At 36.9% G+C, this 17,409-nt stretch overlaps 1 pseudogene; it reads left to right on the top strand.

Moving 5' to 3' along the window:
- The first annotated feature begins 7,160 nt into the window (after positions 1–7,160).
- LOC101417275 (CCA tRNA nucleotidyltransferase 1, mitochondrial pseudogene) lies at positions 7,161–8,459 on the top strand (annotated as a pseudogene).
- Positions 8,460–17,409: the final 8,950 nt, after the last annotated feature.

The following is a 17,409-nucleotide window of genomic DNA, read 5'->3' as shown; positions in this document are numbered from 1 at the left end:
CATCTTTAACAGATAATATTAAAAGTAATAGGTCTAACATTGTGAAGTCTACTTTGAAGGTTAATTATTGCAATAATTCTTGTAAAAGATGAGTCTGTATGTAGGGGGGTTGCTTTGCAATGGGAAAGAAGTACCTGCACTACACCTAAGTAAGGAAAAATTGACAACTTGCTAAGTAAAATTACTTTGGTGAAACAAAATGCAAAGTAGGCTATGAGAACATATTGGGAAATCTAGGCATATGTGATTTGAGTTTTTGAAAACTTTTTTAATTAAAAGAAAACAAAATGTATCTTTAAAAATATGTAATACTTCAACCTTAATAAAATGTGTTAAGGGAAAGAACACAAATAATATACAATCCGGTTTTTTTTTTTTTTTTTCAATTTTTAGTGATCATTGAAATACTGGGACCATGAAGAGTGCTATAGTCTTTATAAATGCAACTTAATACATTGTGCCACAAAAGAAGTTATCAAATTTTCAATTATAAATTTACAATGATACAGTTTGTTGAATGGTTTTGCAGATAGCATATATGAATATGCTGAACTGACTCCTACTCTCTCTCCTCTCTTTCAATTCTCCCATCTTTTCCTGTAACTTTCTCATCCTGGAATTATTATGCTCGTGTTGCTCAAACTGCAAGACATACAAACGCTGTCAGTCCCCAATAGTTTCTTTTTTTTAAAATTTCTCCCCTTCCCCTCCCCCCTCAGTTGTCTGTTCTCTGTGTCCATTTTCTGGGTGTTCTTTGTCTGCTTCTGTTGTCAGCGGCACAGGAATGTTTCTTTTTGTTGCGTCATCTTGTTGTGTCAGCTCTCCGTGTGGGCGGTGCCATTCCTGCGTAGGCTGCACTTTCTTTCGTGCTGGGCACCTCTCCTTACAGGGACACTCATTGTGCATGGGGCTCCCCTATGTGGGGGGCACCCCTGCGTGGCAGGGCACTCCTTGCGCACATCAGCTCTGTGCGTGGGCCAGCTCCACACGGTACAAGGAGGCCTGGGGTTTGAACCGCGGACCTCACATGTGGTAGACGGACGCCCTATCCATTGGGCCAAGTCCACTTCCCTCCAATAGTTTCTAAGACATAATTGGGCCTCATAAATGTTTCTAATATAAATAGATGGAAAAATAAATGAAGGAGGGAAGGAAGAAATGAATAAATATATATATATTATTCTTTTTCCATGATGAGCTAGTGGCTATCAATTTAAATTCTGAGTGTTGTATTTGTATGCTTCTCAGGCTGAATAAGAAAAATAGAAGAATATATATGATTCCAAATGGCAACCTTTATTCCTCATTGGCCATTGTTTTTCTGGCATTTCATTTCTTCCCATAACTTCTGGGCCCAACCTTTCCACTGTCATTTCTGAAAAAAATTGGAAAACATAGTCCCATATGCAGATAAAGTACACTGCCTTGTTCCAAAAATTCTGCAAATGCAAATTACTCTGTGATATTTTCCAAATTCTCATGTTTATGTGAGAAGCTTAAAAGCCCTTCAATCTTTTCTTCCCTTTTGTTAATGATAAGGAATAACAACAATAACAATAGCAAGTATTAGACATTAACAATGTGCAAGTCCTCTTCTTAGCACTCTGAATACACATTTTATTGTCACAACAACCGTTATAGAAAAATACTCTTATTATTCCCATTTTGCACTTAAGAAAATTTAAGCAAGGATAACTAGGAAACTTGCCTAAGGGCATCCAACACTCTAAGTAGTGAAACAGTATAAGAATCTTCAAACCTTGCTGTTTGGACCCTGTATTAGTCAGGGTACCCTAGGGAAACAGAATCAGCAAGAGATATCTGTCAATAGTATGCGATCCTATAAGAGTGTCTCACACAGCCTTGGGGATGCACAAGTCCAGGTTCCACAGGCAACCAGGAGCTCCGATGAAAGTCCAGTGAAGGTTCTTGGTGAGTTTTGGGAGATGCTGGCTGTCCAAAGAAGAGCTGGGGAATTCTCTCTCAGTGCTGGAATCACTTCCCCTTTTCATGCATTCAACTGATTGGGTTAAGCTTCACTCATTACTGATGGCAATCGCCCTGATTGATGTAATCATAACCAGCTATCTATGATTTACCACTGCAGAAAGGTCAATGGTGACTAAAGTCCATAAATGCCCTTGCATTACAGTTAGCCCAGTGCTTGCTTGACCAAACAACTGGGCACAATTACCTGGCCGAGTCGACACAACAGCCTAACCATCACAGACTCCTAGACCCAAGTACTTTTCCATTTACCATTTTTACTATTAGAGCATTCTCTATCTGATCATAAAAGAGGAGTGTCAGAAAAGAAAAAAGTGAAAGGAAAGTATGTCTCTTCAGGGCAGTCTTTGGAACATGAGAAAGAGGCTCCCATCTAATAATGAGGTTCAATTATCCCATGCTGAAACAGGACTCTATTTCTAGGTTTTGAGACTATAAAGATGAGTAGGCCTTTATGGGATTTAATTTTTTTAATTTTTTAAACTTTTGGATTTTACAAATCATTTGAACAATAAAATACGGCAACTGATGGGTTCAAAACATTGGCGTTTTTTCATAGTTGAAGTCTGCCACCATGTGGCCATTTTGAAAATCAACATTTTAAAGGAAGCATTTTCAATGTATTTACATCTGAAGGGAAATACTAAAAAATGTGTTTCCATTGTTATTAATCAATATAGATTGCCTGTTAGTGGTAGTTGTATTACTATGCAAAGCATTCTGCATGAATTATTCATGTTTTATTTACTACCAGCCTTTGAAATAGATACACACAGTTCAAGTCTCTATTTTCTGCAAGCGCTACTCCCTTCTCCCTTCATGGAGTAATGATGAAAACCCTGGATTTGAATACTTAGATTCTAGACTAGACTCTAATGTCAACTAGTTCTACCTCCATAGTTTCACATGACTAATATGTAAGAGAGTTGGATTTTAAGACCAGCTCTGTCTGAAACTAAAGCTATATTAAGGCCTAAGGATTTTTTTCCCATGCCTTGTAGCTTCTAGCTATTTTTTAATATATTAAGTAAAATTTATCAGATAACTGAAATATCTAAACTTTACTTCTCATAAAGTTGATATAAATTAGTTGTAGTGATATAGTATTAATAGTGGAAGAAAATTTTTTTATCTAATTAAAACAGTAACTAAGAGTTACAAAGTCTTATTTTACATTGTATTAAACAAAACAAAATAAAAAATAAAAGTAGCTCTGCTATACAAGTGGTTTCAATAGTACAGTATACTTTTTTCAAGAGCTTCCTACAGATATTAGATAAATTAGCATCATTATATAAAGAAGCATCATTTTAAAAAATAATAGTAATCCATATAATATAATTTCATTAAGAATTATTATTAATTATTAAGAATTATGTTTTTGACACAAACAAATCTTGTAAGGTGAAGTAATCTTTCTCATTCTCAGAATTATCTGTAACATGGACTCCCAATAATTCCTCTCTTTTCGTAAACTACCTTGATGAATAGAATCTATTTTCAATAAGAATTAATCATTTATGCCTAGCTTTTTTATTGTGAAATTATCTCAGTTGTCAAGTAATTTAGGTAAAGAGTCTGTCAAGGAAAGCATATTTCAAATACTTTAACTTTCTCCTACTTCTCCTCCTTCTTCTTCATAATCTTATGCCAGAAAAGAAGAATAAATGGCCAATCTCTTTCACTTCCATTTAAAAATTAAGGTAGAGAAAAGTCTAAAACCTCATAAATAACAATCTAGACTTTCTATTAGCCTTTACCTTTCAAAAAAAAAATATCATGAACTCTGGATTACATCTGCAGGAAAAGCTAGAGAAATCTAAAAACATTTTTTTTTCTACAAGTCAAAATAAGTATCACTAAGTTTGACCCTCTCTGTTCATTTTTTATCTTTCTCCAACTTTTTCAAGCTGTATCCTCAAAAGTTTAGGATATAATTCTGTAAGTATTTGCTATACTCAGAATTTAAGTTGATTTAGTCATACATACCCCCACCACTTCACAGTAGTTGCACATCTACTTCCATTCAAAATATATTCCAATCTTCTGTAACTATCTACAACTGATGTAGGAACTCAAACTTGACAGCTACCTAAGCTTAAGATAAAGGAAGCTTATAATAATACAGGTGAGGAGTAACTAGTAATAATACACTTTGCAGTTGTTTATCTTACAAATATTTCTTGAATATTTACTACCTGGTAGGTTTTATTGTAAGCACTGAGGATGGAGCTTGAACAGGACGTTCAAGGTTCCCACCCACAGGGAGCTTACAGTCTAGCGGAGCACACAGTCAATAAGTAAACAAATATACACGATAACCTCAGATAGTGACAGTGCTTGAAGAAAATTAAACAAAGCACTGTAACAGTTAATGGCTGTTGGGAGGTAGCCTTAAATAAGGAAATTAGACAAAAGATTTCTGAGATAGGGATGTTAAGCTGGGGGGCTTAAATCTTTAAGAGGGAACTATATACCTGAAGGAAGGGCATTAAGCAAGAAAGAATTTGAAAGTGCAATGACCCTGAGAAGATCCAATTTGGAATGTTCCAGAAAAGCAAAAACAGGGTAATAGATCAGAGTGAGTGAGATTCAAGTTGAATTTAGAGGAAGTTTGCTGTTATTGTTCATTTGCCAAGTACCTTAAGAAATTCCATGTTGAAGGACCGCAGCATCACTTACTAAGGAGGAGGTAGACCTGTATATCTCAAAATACTGCTCAAACATGAATGTGCATAGTATTATACTAAAATGGAGCTCTGTTTCAGTATATTATGATACTCAACTGGTGTTCAGGATACTAGTTTTCTAACAAGCTCCCACTCGAAGCTAGCTCTGTAGCCCTTTGGATTCACTTTGAGAAACAACATTGTAAACTTTAGTGGCCCCCCCAACATTTTACGTGGAGTTATTAAAATGAAGATTTGTATTCCTACTCCTGTTTTATGAGTAAAGTACAGATCTAAGTATTTCACCCACAGCCACTTCTGATGAAGAATATCCATAGATAGTGTTGTAGACCATGGAGTTGAATAATAAATTGAACTCTAATTTTCCTTTTATCTCTGATCTTCATTCTCAGAGGGATTCTTTGTTCCTGCTTATACCAGTTTTAATAATAGTTTAGCAGATAAGGATACTCTGTGAATATTTAACACCATAGTTTTTATTGAATAGCTATTTGACAAATATTGTGCTAAGTTTTACAAAAGCAATCATGACTATTTTCCTTATGGGATTCATACTCCGACTGGATACCCCAACAGTACAGAATAATTAAGAGGAACATATATTTTGGAAGTAGACAAGCCTATGAGCTATGTTAAGTGTGGGCAGGCTGCTTAAACTCTGGAGCCTTAGTATTCAAACTGATAAAATGGAGACAGTATCAATATTCTATAAGTTTTATATCAGGATTAATTGAGATGGTCTAAATCAAGTGAAAAGCATAATATCTGGAACAGATTAAGTACAAAAATAGTGTTGAACCATTGGGTACTGGGTATCTAGTGAAATTAAATAATTATTTCTAATTTTGTTAAGTGTGGTCATGCCATTCTGCATGTAAAAATAAATTGAAGAAAGCAGATGTGGCTCAAGCAATTGGGCTCCTGTCTACCATAGACAATGGTAGGACCTCCTGGTGAAGGCACGCTGGCCTGTGTGGCAAGCTGGACCAAGTGGAATGCTGGCCTGCATGGAGTCCTGGCCTGTGCAGAGTGTTGCCCCATGCAGCAGTGCTGGTCCATGGGGAGAGCTGGTGCAGCAAGATGGAGCCACAAAAAGAGACACCGAGGAAAGACAATAAGAGATGCAGCAAATCAGGGAGCTAAGGTGGTGTAAGAGAATGATTGCCTCTCTCCCACTCTGGAAGGTCCCAGGATAGGTTACTGGAGCAGCCTAATGAGAATACAAGCAGACACAGAAGAACACACAACAAATGGACACAGAGAGCAGACAAGGGAGGCAGGGAGAAGAAATAAATAAATCTTTTTGAGAAATAAATAAATAAATAAATAAATAAATAAATTGACGTAAGGGATGGGATTGGTGAATATCATCATCATGGCAATGTAAGACATCCCCTAGAAAACTTTCCCTCAGAATCAACTCATAAAAGGACCATTTCCACTTTCTTGGGTCTCTGGAGAATGACAGAGACTGGAGCAAGACTTCCCAAATGCTGAGTCAAAGGAAAAAACATACCAAAACCAGGTAGGAGATTTCCCATCCCTGCAAGTCCAAACCCTTCCCCATCACTCCATCCCACAGAGCTTGATTGAACAGAGGCAGCATGGCCTGGGTCCCTCCTGCTACAAATGCAGACTATAGAGTCACTCACAGGAACTCCACACATTCCCAAGGACAGGAACCCAAGTCTGAAGAGATCCAGGGATGAATACAAGCAGCCTGAAGTCCTACATACAAAAGTGCCTCCAGGGAAAAAAAAAAGACCATAACAGAACTGTTGGCAAGAGAAACAGACACTCAATCCAATCTCTGTTTGCTGGACCTCCTAAACACAAAACAGATCTTTCTGGATTGACTCCATCTGTCTCCCCAAGATGGAAAACCTTAGTGTAAAGAAACTAGAGGCAGAAAACCCTCAAAGAATTAAAGGGGGAAGGTGGATGAACTGCAAGACAAGAAGGGTCCCAGAACTGAAAAAGTGTAATGAAAAGGGGACACAGAGTGAGAGAGGGACTTTAAACAGATCATAGAAACTAGGAAGAAATTATGCACAAAACAAACATAACAGATCAAGAGTCTGAGAGAAAGAGCAGAGGAAAGAAAGTATTTTTCTGAAGGTGAAACAATTGCATGCAAAAACGGCAATCTTAAATATTATGCCACATGTCCAGAACAAGAATCACATGCAGAAGAGTGGAGAAAATCTAAATAAACATGGCTACTCTAAAAGTCCAGAATGAGTTGTGCTAAGTGTCAAAGAAGAGTTTTAATACAAAGGAGAGAGAAAGAAATAGACCTGCAGAAAAAACACATCAGAATAAATAATCAGATGTCCAGACATCAGCAAAAAATTACATGCTATATAAGAAAAAGTTAGCTATGGCTCAGTCAAGAAGACTTCATAGGAGAGAAGCGTGCGTGGTGGCGGTGGCGGCACTGATGTATGGTTGGTGACTTTCTAGATGTTGAGGCACCTGTTTCCTTGGCATAGGCCATTACTTAACTGTAGTTGGAGTAGACTGTGTCTTCTGAAGCAATATCTATTTACAATGAAGTTGGAGTCACCAGAATTCCAATCACTCTTCACAGAAGGATTGAAGAGTCTGATAGAATTATTTGTCAAAGAAAATCATCAATTAAGACTAGCAGGAGGAGCTGTGAGGGATTTATTAAATGGAGTAAAGCCTCAAGTTGTGGATTTTACTACTACTGCTACCCTTACTGAAATGAAGGAGATGTTTCAGTCTTCTGGTATTCATATGATAAATAATAAAGGAGAAAAGCATGGAACAATCACTGCCAGGTTTCATGAAGAAAATTTTGAAATTACTGCACTCTGGATTGATGTCACCACTGATGGAAGACATGCTGAGGTAGAATTCACAACTGACTGGAAGAAAGATGCTGAGTGCACAGATCTCACTAAAAATTCTATGTTTTTAAGTTTTGATAGTACCTTATTTGACTACTTTAATGGTTATGAAGATTTAAAAAACAAGAAAGTTAGATTTGTTGGACATGCTAAACCAAGAATTTAAGATTATCTTCGAATTTTAAGGTATTTCAGGTTTTGTGGGAGAATTGTAGAAAAACCTGGTGACCATGATCCTGAGACTTTAGAAGCAATTGTTGAAAATGCAAAAGGATTGGCTGGAATATCAGGAGAGAGGATTTGGGTGGAACTGAGGAAAGTTCTTGTTGATAACCATGTAAATCACTTGATTCATCTTATGTATAATCTTGATGTGGCTCCTTACATAGGTTTACCTGCTAATGCAAATTTGGAAGAATTTGACTAAGTCAGTAAATATGCTGAAGGTCTTTCACCAAAGCCAACGACACTCTTGGCCTCATTATTCAAAGTACAGGATGATGTCACAAAATTGGATTGGAGGTTGAAGATTTCAAAAGAAGAGAAAAACTTTGGCTTATTTATAATTAAAAATAGGAAGGATTTAATTAAAGCAAAGGATAGTTCAGAACCATTGAAACCCTTTAAGGACTTCATTATAGATTCTAGGGAGCCTGATGCGATTACTCGCGTATGTGAGCTACTGAAGTACCAAGGATAGCATTGTCTTCTAAAGGAAATGCAGCAGTGGTCCATTCCTCTATTTCCTGTAAGTGGCCATGACATCAGAAAAGTGGGCATTTCTTCAGGAAAGAAAATTGGAGCTCTATTGCAACAGTTGTGAGAACAGTGGGAAAAAAGTGGTTACCAAATGGAAAAAGATGAACTTTTGAGTTATATAAAGAACTAAAACTGATGAGAACTGGCTACTAAAAAAAGTAGAAAATTTTGGTAAGACTAGTTTTTTCGTTCTCCCCTTTACTGAGATGTAAACATATTTCAGGCATTAAATTGAAGTATACCTCCTCTTACTTTGATTTCTATTGCTAGGTGGCTTTTTTTTTTTTTTTTCACGTAAAAAGTGTTTGCAGTCGAAACAACTCAATTATGACATAAAAGATTTGCCTACTACATGACTCAGTTCTTAAATTCAAAAGTAAGCTAGAAATTTGCATAGAATACAAATACTAAAATTTGTACATAGACTTTGTTCTGGCAAACTATGTTTTAATATGTAGGTGATTATTTCCCTGTCCTGGTTTCCTTAACTATGCAACACTTACCTTGGGTAAGTTAGATTATGGGATTGGCTTGAAAGTAATGTTAGAACGTTTCCTTTGGAAGTGGAAGATGAATGTGTTTATGTGGTATGGTATGCAACAGTATATAGCAGGTGCCATACGGATAGTGATATTGCTCCAAAGTAAATAATTTCTTATAATTAAAAACATTTTATGGCTTACTTAAAAAAAAAAAAAACTTCATAGGAGACACAGAATTTGGAACAAATAAGTTCAAACAAATCCCCTTAATGATTTTAAAGATATGAAAGAAAATATGGATATAAAGAAACTAATAGTAGATATAGAGCTAAGAGCTATAAAGAAGAAAATGTGTGGGCATAAAGAATTCAAAGTTTAAAATGACATGTAACAAATTATGGAATGAAAGGCACAATGATGGAGATTAAAGATATCCTACAGTATACAATGGCAGATTTGACGAGGTAGAAGAAAGAAACTAATACAGAATGATTGAAATCTTAAAGTTTGAAGAGCAGAGAAAGAAAAGAATAGAAAAAAAAAAATGAGTAGTGTCTCAGATATTTATGGATTTACATGACAGCAAGAAGAATACAAACATATGTGTCATGGGTGCCCCAGAAGGAGAAGAGAAGGGAAAAGGGGCAGAAAGAATATTTGAAGAAATATTGACTGAAACATTTCCCCAACTCTTATGACAGACATGAATATACATGTCGAAGAAGTGCTTCTTAGAAACAGAATAAACCCTAATGGACATACTCAAAGGCACATACTAATCAGAATGTCAAATGCCAAAAGAGAATTCTGAATCAGCAAGAGTAAAGCAATTTGTCACATATAAGGGATCCTCAATAAGACTAAGTGCCAACTTCTCATCAGAAACCACTGAGGTTGGGAAGCAGGCGTGACTCAACTGATAGAGTGTCTGCCTACCATATGGAAGGTCCAGGTTTCGATACCCAGGGCCTCCTGACCCAAGTGGTAAGCTGGCCCACGCACAAGGAGAGCCATGCCATGCCATACAGGGGTGCCCCTGAGTAGGGGTGCCCCATGCACAAGAAGTGCGCCCCACAAGGAGAGCTGCCCTGCTTGAAAAAAGCATAGCCCACCCAGGAGTGGCATCGTACACACAGAAAGCTGATGCAGCAAGATGACACAACATAAAAAAGAGGTGCAGTTTCTCAGTGCTGCCCAACAATGCAAATGTATGTAGAAGAACACACAGCAAATGGACACAAGAGAGCAGACAATGGGGGGGGGGGGCGTGGTGAGAGGAGAGAAATAAATAAAAATTAAAAAAAAAAATTTTTTTAAAAAGAACAAAAATTTTATTTCTCAAAAAAAAAAAAAGGAAACCAGTGAGGCAAGAAGGCAGTGGTAGAATATGTTTTGGGAACTGAAAAAGAAAAACCTGCCAGCCCAAATTTCTTTATTTCTTTATCCTCCAATACTGTCTTTCAAAAATGAGAGTTTAAAATATTCACAGATACACAGAAACTGAGATTACATCAACTAAAGATCTGCCCTACAAGAAATAATGAAGGGAATTCTTCAAGTTGAAAGGAGAGAGTGATGTAGAATAGTATGAAGAAGTGAAGATCACCAATAAAAGTAACCAAAGTGGTAAAGACAAAACCCAATAGTACTGTATCCTCATGCATAATTCTATTATTTAATTCCAATAAGAGCCAGAATACAACTGAAGAGGAAAGTCATATTTGCATGTCCATTATCAGTCCATTTCTGATAATAGACACTCAAAATATAAAGAGTAATGTGGAACAAAAAGAACATAAAGAAGGGAAACAGGAATATGGTAATGGAGAACATGTATGCTATTGAAGCAAAGTTAGTATCTTTTCAAGTTAATAGGTTTTAGATTTAGATTGTAAAATATAAACACCAGGATAACCACAAAGAAAGTATTTTAAAAATATACAGAAACTTAAATTAGAAAAGAATTAGTCAGATACGTCAAAAAGATTAATTATGTCCAGTCATCCTCTACATCAAGAGGGCCTTAGATTCCACATGGATGATGGATGCAATTCTCCAGCTTGCAGCTGTAGGCACTCTTGGCTCCCTGGTGTGGTGATTGATCCTCTTCACCTCCCTGTCTGCTGGTCAGGTAAGTCCAACAAACCAGAGGGTAGGAGTCACAAGTCTGCTGAGGCCCAGGGCCTGGCTGTCACATGGACAGTCCAGAGATACAGGTCTCCTGAGTATACACCTACCCAAACATCAACCACAGGGATGGTAAAAGTAAGACAAGAGGCACGTGTAGAAAGGTCATATCTGAGTTCAATCCCATCACACTCAGGAACACAAACGCCAAAGTATGGCCAACTGACATGGCCCTGAATTACAGAGCCATGGTCATCTGCTATGACCATAGAACCTGTGGGTCTCTGCAGCCCTCAGGAGAACCAGCACCTGGGTTTCCATCTACCTTGGCTGTCTCTGGGACCCTGCTGAGGCATGTGTAAGCATGACCTCTCTGATGACTTCCTAACACTTTTTTGGAGACTCATAGCCATATAAACTCACTTGTCCTTTTCAGGTCCCCCTTTTATCCAAAGTCAAAAAGCAGTCCACAGGATGGAGGAATAGAGTATGGATTAGAGTGAACTTACTGATTCTCTCCTGGGGACCTATTATGATTAGTAAGGGAAGAAATTGTAATAGTGATGTGGAGAGGGTGGCCACAGTGGTTGCTGATGGTAGGGAGATGGAAGAAGAGATATGGTGTGGGGGCATTTTCAGGATTTGGAGTTGTCCTGGGTGGTGCTTCAGGGATGGATGCTGGACGTTATATGTCCTGCCATCGTCCACAGGGTGGACTGTGGGAGAGTGTGGACTACAATGTGGACCACTGTCCACGTAGTGCAGCAGTGCTACAGAATGTATTCGCCAGGTGCAGTGGATGTGCTGCAATGATGGAAGAGGTTGTTGATGTGAGAGGCGTGGGGTAGGTGGGATGGGGGGTATATGGGGACCTCATATTTTTTTAATGTAACATTTAAAAGAAAATAAAGAAAAAATTAATTATACAGGAAAGGAGTCGGCAATAACAGAAAAGAGAGACAAAAACTAATATGGAGGACAGGCTGAAACAGCCTAGAAAAATATCTTCTGGGGTATAGGACACCAGGCAAAGGCTGAACACCACCCAGAAGAGAGAGGGACAAAAGAGGGAAATTGCAGTGACAGAACTGTGAGTTGAAAACAGTGGCTGCTGCGGCTGGCACCTTCACCCACTCTAAAGATACTTTAGAACTCTCAGACCTCTGGGCCTGCAACTACAGTCAAAGGGGGCTCCAGGGATCTACCACCCCCAGAAAGGGGAGAGAGAGGGACACAGCCTAAGGTGGACTCAGCTTCTGACCCACAAATTTGGACTGCTGTGTCCCAGGAACCCTACCAGACCAGGTGGGACTGTGCCATTGTTTGCCTTGGAAACCAGCAAGGGGCTAAAGATATACAACCCTCCCAATCTTCCCCTATACAAACAGGGACTGATTGTTGGGCACTCAGAGGGGAGTGGAAATATGTCCAACCTGGGAAAAGAGAAGGGGCTGCCAGAGAAGGCTGGAGAACTGTCTCAGAGGAAGTTTGAATTACAGAACTCATAACCTCCAGATAGAAGCTCTATCATATTGATCCCATCTGTGTTGCAACAAATACACTCCCATCAGGCATTGAACTGAGAATTGCCAAAAAGTGCCATCTGCTGGCAGACCAAGGAAGTGAACTCAAGAAAATAAAAAATAAGTAGGAGAGGCTTTTTCTGGCATCTTTAGCCTCTCTCCCCAAGGCCCTAAGAAATGACTCTACAACCAATTACTGAGTACAGTGTCCAGTTTTGAGCAACAAGCAGGACAATCCTAACAATTCAAGTTAAGCCAAGAACCAAAGAGCCATGGTAACACACAGCCTCCTGCCACTAAATCCCTACAAGAGAAATTGAGCATCTGAGTAAACTATATCCTAATCAGGTGCCTAGATATCAGCAAAAAATCAAAAGCCATACTAAGAAAATAGAAGACATGGCCCAAGAAAAAGAATATATCAAAGCCCCAGAAAAGATAGAGAATTTGAGAGAACTAATCAGCGAGATGCACACAAATTACCAAAATCAAATTAATGAGTTGGAAGACTATACGGGTAAAGAGATAAATGACATCAAGAAGAAATTGAGCAAGCAAAAGAAGAATTAGAAACCCTGAACAGAAAGTAACAGAGCTCATGGGAATTAAAGACACAATAGGTGAGATAAAAAACATATTTTAGGCATACAAGAGCAGACTTGCAATGATAGAAGAAAGAATAAGTGATACCAAATACAGAACAACTAAAATTGAAGAGAGAAAAGAATGGGAAAAATTGAGCAGGAGCTCAGAGAGTTGAATGACAACACAAAATGCAAAAACTTACATGTCATGGGAGTTCCAGAAGAAGAGAAGGGAAAGGGGCAGAAAGAGTATTTGAGGAAATAATAGCTGAAAATTTCCCAATGCTCATGAAAGAAATGAACTTATATATCCAAGAAGCATACTGTACCCAAATCAGAATAAATCCAAATAGACCTACTCCAAGACACATACTACTCAGAAAGTCAAATGTCAAAGATAAAGAGAAAATGTCAAATGTCAAAGATAAAGAGCAGCAAGGGAGAAGGAAACCATCATGTACAAGGGACATGCTGTAAGAATTAGTGCAGAATTAGTGTAAGATTAGTTCAGAAACTATGGATGAGAGAAGTGGTATGATACAATTAGGATACTGAAAGAGAGAAACTGCCAGCCAAAAATTCTGTATTCAGCAAAAGTGTCCTTCAGATATGAAGGTGAGTATAAAATAATCATAAACAAACAGAAGCTAAGAGAGTTTGCAAAAGAAAATATTAAAGGAAGACTTAGAACCTGAAAGGAAAAGACAGGAGAGACAGGCTTGGAAGAAAGTATAAAAGAAAGAATAGCAGAAAGGATAACCAAAAGAGTAAAAAGACAGACAAAATAAGGTATGACATATGAAAACCACAGAATATGATGGAAGAAGTAAACAGTACATTTATAAGTAATATAATTGAAAAAATAAATAGTGCATTTACAAGTAATATAATTGAATGAGAATGTATTGAAATCCTCAATAAAAAGACACAGGCTAACAGAATAGATGAAAACAAAAACAAAAACATAAGCCTTCCATATGCTGCTTACAAGAATATCACCTTAGACACAGGGAAACAAATGAGTTGAATATGAAAGGTTGGAGAAAGATAAATGAATAGTAACCAGAAAAGAGCAGGGGTAGTATACTAATATCAGACAAACAGAGTTTAAATGCAAAAAAGTTATAAGAGATACAGAAGGTCATTCTATATTAATAAAAGGGACAATCACCAGGAAGATATAACAGTCATAAATATCTGTGCACCTAACCAGACCCCAAAATACATGAGACAAACTCTGGAAAAACTGAAGGGAGAAATAGACATCTCTACAATAATTGTTGGAGACTTCAACACCTCACTTACATCATTAGATAGAACAACTAGGCAGGAGATCAACAAGGAAACAGAGAACTTGAACAATATGATAACCGTGTAACACCTAACAGACATATACAGAACACTGCATCCAAACTCAGTGGGTTATTCATTCTTCTCAGTTGCTCATGGGTCTTTCTCCAGGATAGATGACATGTTATGGCACAATGCAGCTCTCAATAAATATTAAAAATTGAAATTATACAAAGTATACCTTCTCTGGTCATAATGGAATGAAACTGGAAATCAATAATAGACAGGAAAAAAGCAAATTTGCAAATGTGTGGAGGCTGAACAACACACTCTTAAATATTCAGTGGGTCAAAGAAGAAATTGCAAATGAAATCTGCAAATACATAGAGACGAATGACAATGAGAACACAACTTATCAAAACTTATGGGATACATTGAAGGCAGACTTGAGGGGGAAATTTATAGCCCTAAATGCCTATATTAAAAAAGAAGAAACAGCTAAACTCAAAGATTTAACTGAACAACTGGAGAAACTTGAAAAAGAACAGCAAACAAATTACAAGCAAGCAGAAGGAAAGAAATAATAAAGATTAGAGCAGAAATAAATGAAATTGAGAACAAAAACAATGAAGAAAATCAGTAAAATAAAAATCTGGTTCTTCGAGATTAATAAAATTGACAAATCCCAAGCTAGACTAAGAAAAAAAGAGAGAAGATGCAAATAAGTACAATCAGAAATGAAAGTGGGGAAGTTACAACTGACCCCACAGAAAAAGAATCATAAGAGGATATTATAAGACACTGTATGCCGCAAACTAAACAACACGGATGAAATGGACAAATTCCTAGAAATGCACAACCAACCTACACTGATGCTACAAGAAATATAATCACAGATTAAGGAGATTGAACCTGCCATTAAAAATCTTCCAGCAAGAAATGTCCAGGACCAGATTGCCTGACAGGTGATTCTACCAAGCATTTCAAAAAGAATTAACACCAATCCTGTTTAAACTCGTCCAAAAAATTGAAGAGGAGGGAAAATTACCCAACCCATTTTATGAAGTCAGCATCACCCTAATACTAAAGCCAGGTAAAGATACTACAAGAAAAGAAAATTACAGACCAATCTCTCTAATGAACATAGATGCAAAAATTATCAGAAAAAAAAGTTTACAAATCAAACCCAATAGCATATCAAAAGACTTATACATTATGACCAAGTGGAATTTATTCCTGGTTTGCAAGGCTGGTTCAACATAAGAAACTCGATCAATGTAATACACCACATTAACAAATTGAAGGGAGAAAAAAAAAACATCATCTCAATCAATGCAGAAAAGGCATTCAACAAAATCCAGCATCCTTTTTTTATAAAAACACTTCAAAAGTTAGGAATAGAAGGAAAATTCCTCAATATGATAAAAGGCATATATGAAAAACCCACAGCCAACATTATACTCAATGGGGAAAGGTTGAAAGCTTTCCCTCTAAGATCAGGAGCAAGACAAGGATGCCCACTGTCACCATTGTTCAATATTGTTCTAGAAGTTCTAGATAGGGCAATTAGGCAAGAAAAAAAATTAAAGGCATCCAAATAGGATAAGAGGGAAAAAGTGTAGGGAAACATTTTTAAGACCTTGTAGTAGGTGGTGCTTTCTTGGACATTACACCCAGAGCATGTGCAACAAAAGAAAAAATAGATAAGTGGGACATGCTCAAAATTAAACATGTTTGCACCTCCCAGGTCTTTGTCAAAAGGATAAAAAGGCAGCCCACTCAATGGGAGAATATATTCGGAAATCACATGTCAGATAAAGTTTAATATCCAGGATATATAAAGAGATATTACAACTCAAAAATAAAAAGATAAATGATCCAATTAAAAATGGGCAAAAGACTTGAATAGACATTTGTCTAAAGAGGAAATACAAATGCCAAAAAAACACACACACGAAGAAATGCTCAGCATCACTAATGATGAGGGAAATGCAAATCAAAAATACAATGAGACATCATTTCACACCTATCAGAATGGCCACTATTAAAAAAGACAGAGAACTACAAGTGTTGGAGAGGATGTGGAGATAGAGGAAAACTTATTCACTTTTGGTGGGAATGCAGAATGGTATAGCCACTGTGGAGGACCGTTTGGCAGTTCCTAAAGAAGTTGAATATAGACTTGCCACATGACCCTGCAATACCACTACTTGATATATACCCAGAAGAACTAAGAACTGTGACACAAACAGACATTTTCACACCTTTGTTCATAACAACATCATTCACAATTGCCAAAAGTTGGAAGCAACCCAGGTGTCCATCAACAGATGAATGGATAAACAAATGTCGTCTATTCACAGGATGAAATATTATGCAGCTGTAAGAAGAAATGAAGTTGTAAAATGTATGACAACATAGATGAACCTGGAGGACATTACATTGAGTGAAGCTAGACAGATAGAAAAAGGCGTATACTGTATGATTGTGTTACTATGAACCAAATATATTGTGTAACATATTGTATGATTTTAAAAAATTGCATGTGTCCAGTACATTTGAAAAATATGTCTTTATTCACCTATGTTTTCTTTTTAGTTTTTAATTGTTTATATTTTCAATTATTAAACATACAAAATAAAGTTAAAAACAAAAAATATTTATAAGTGAAAAAGTTTTTATGACACATAAAAACCAAAGAACAAATGGCAAAGTAAGTATTGCTCTTTCATTAATAATATGGAATGTGGATTAAACTCCCAAATCAAAAGACACAGGTTTGCAGAATGGATTAAAAACAAGCATGATCCAAATACATGTTGTTAACAAGAGACTCAACTTAGACCCAAAGACACAAATAGGTTGAAAGTCAAAGGCTGACAAAGATATTCCATTCAAATATTAGCCAAAAAAGAGCTGGGTAGCTATACTAATATTAGACAAAATCGACTTTAAGTCAAAAACTGTTACATGTGACAAAGAAGGTCAGTATATAATAACAAAAGGGTCATGCAAATAAGAAGAAATAACAGTGATATCTATTAATGCACCTAACCATGGTTCCACAAAATAAT

This window comes from Dasypus novemcinctus, chromosome 1 (assembly GCF_030445035.2).
Source record: "Dasypus novemcinctus isolate mDasNov1 chromosome 1, mDasNov1.1.hap2, whole genome shotgun sequence".
NCBI lineage: Eukaryota > Metazoa > Chordata > Mammalia > Cingulata > Dasypodidae > Dasypus > Dasypus novemcinctus.
Note: the sequence above shows the minus strand (reverse complement) of the source record. Positions and strands in the feature narration are given on the sequence as shown.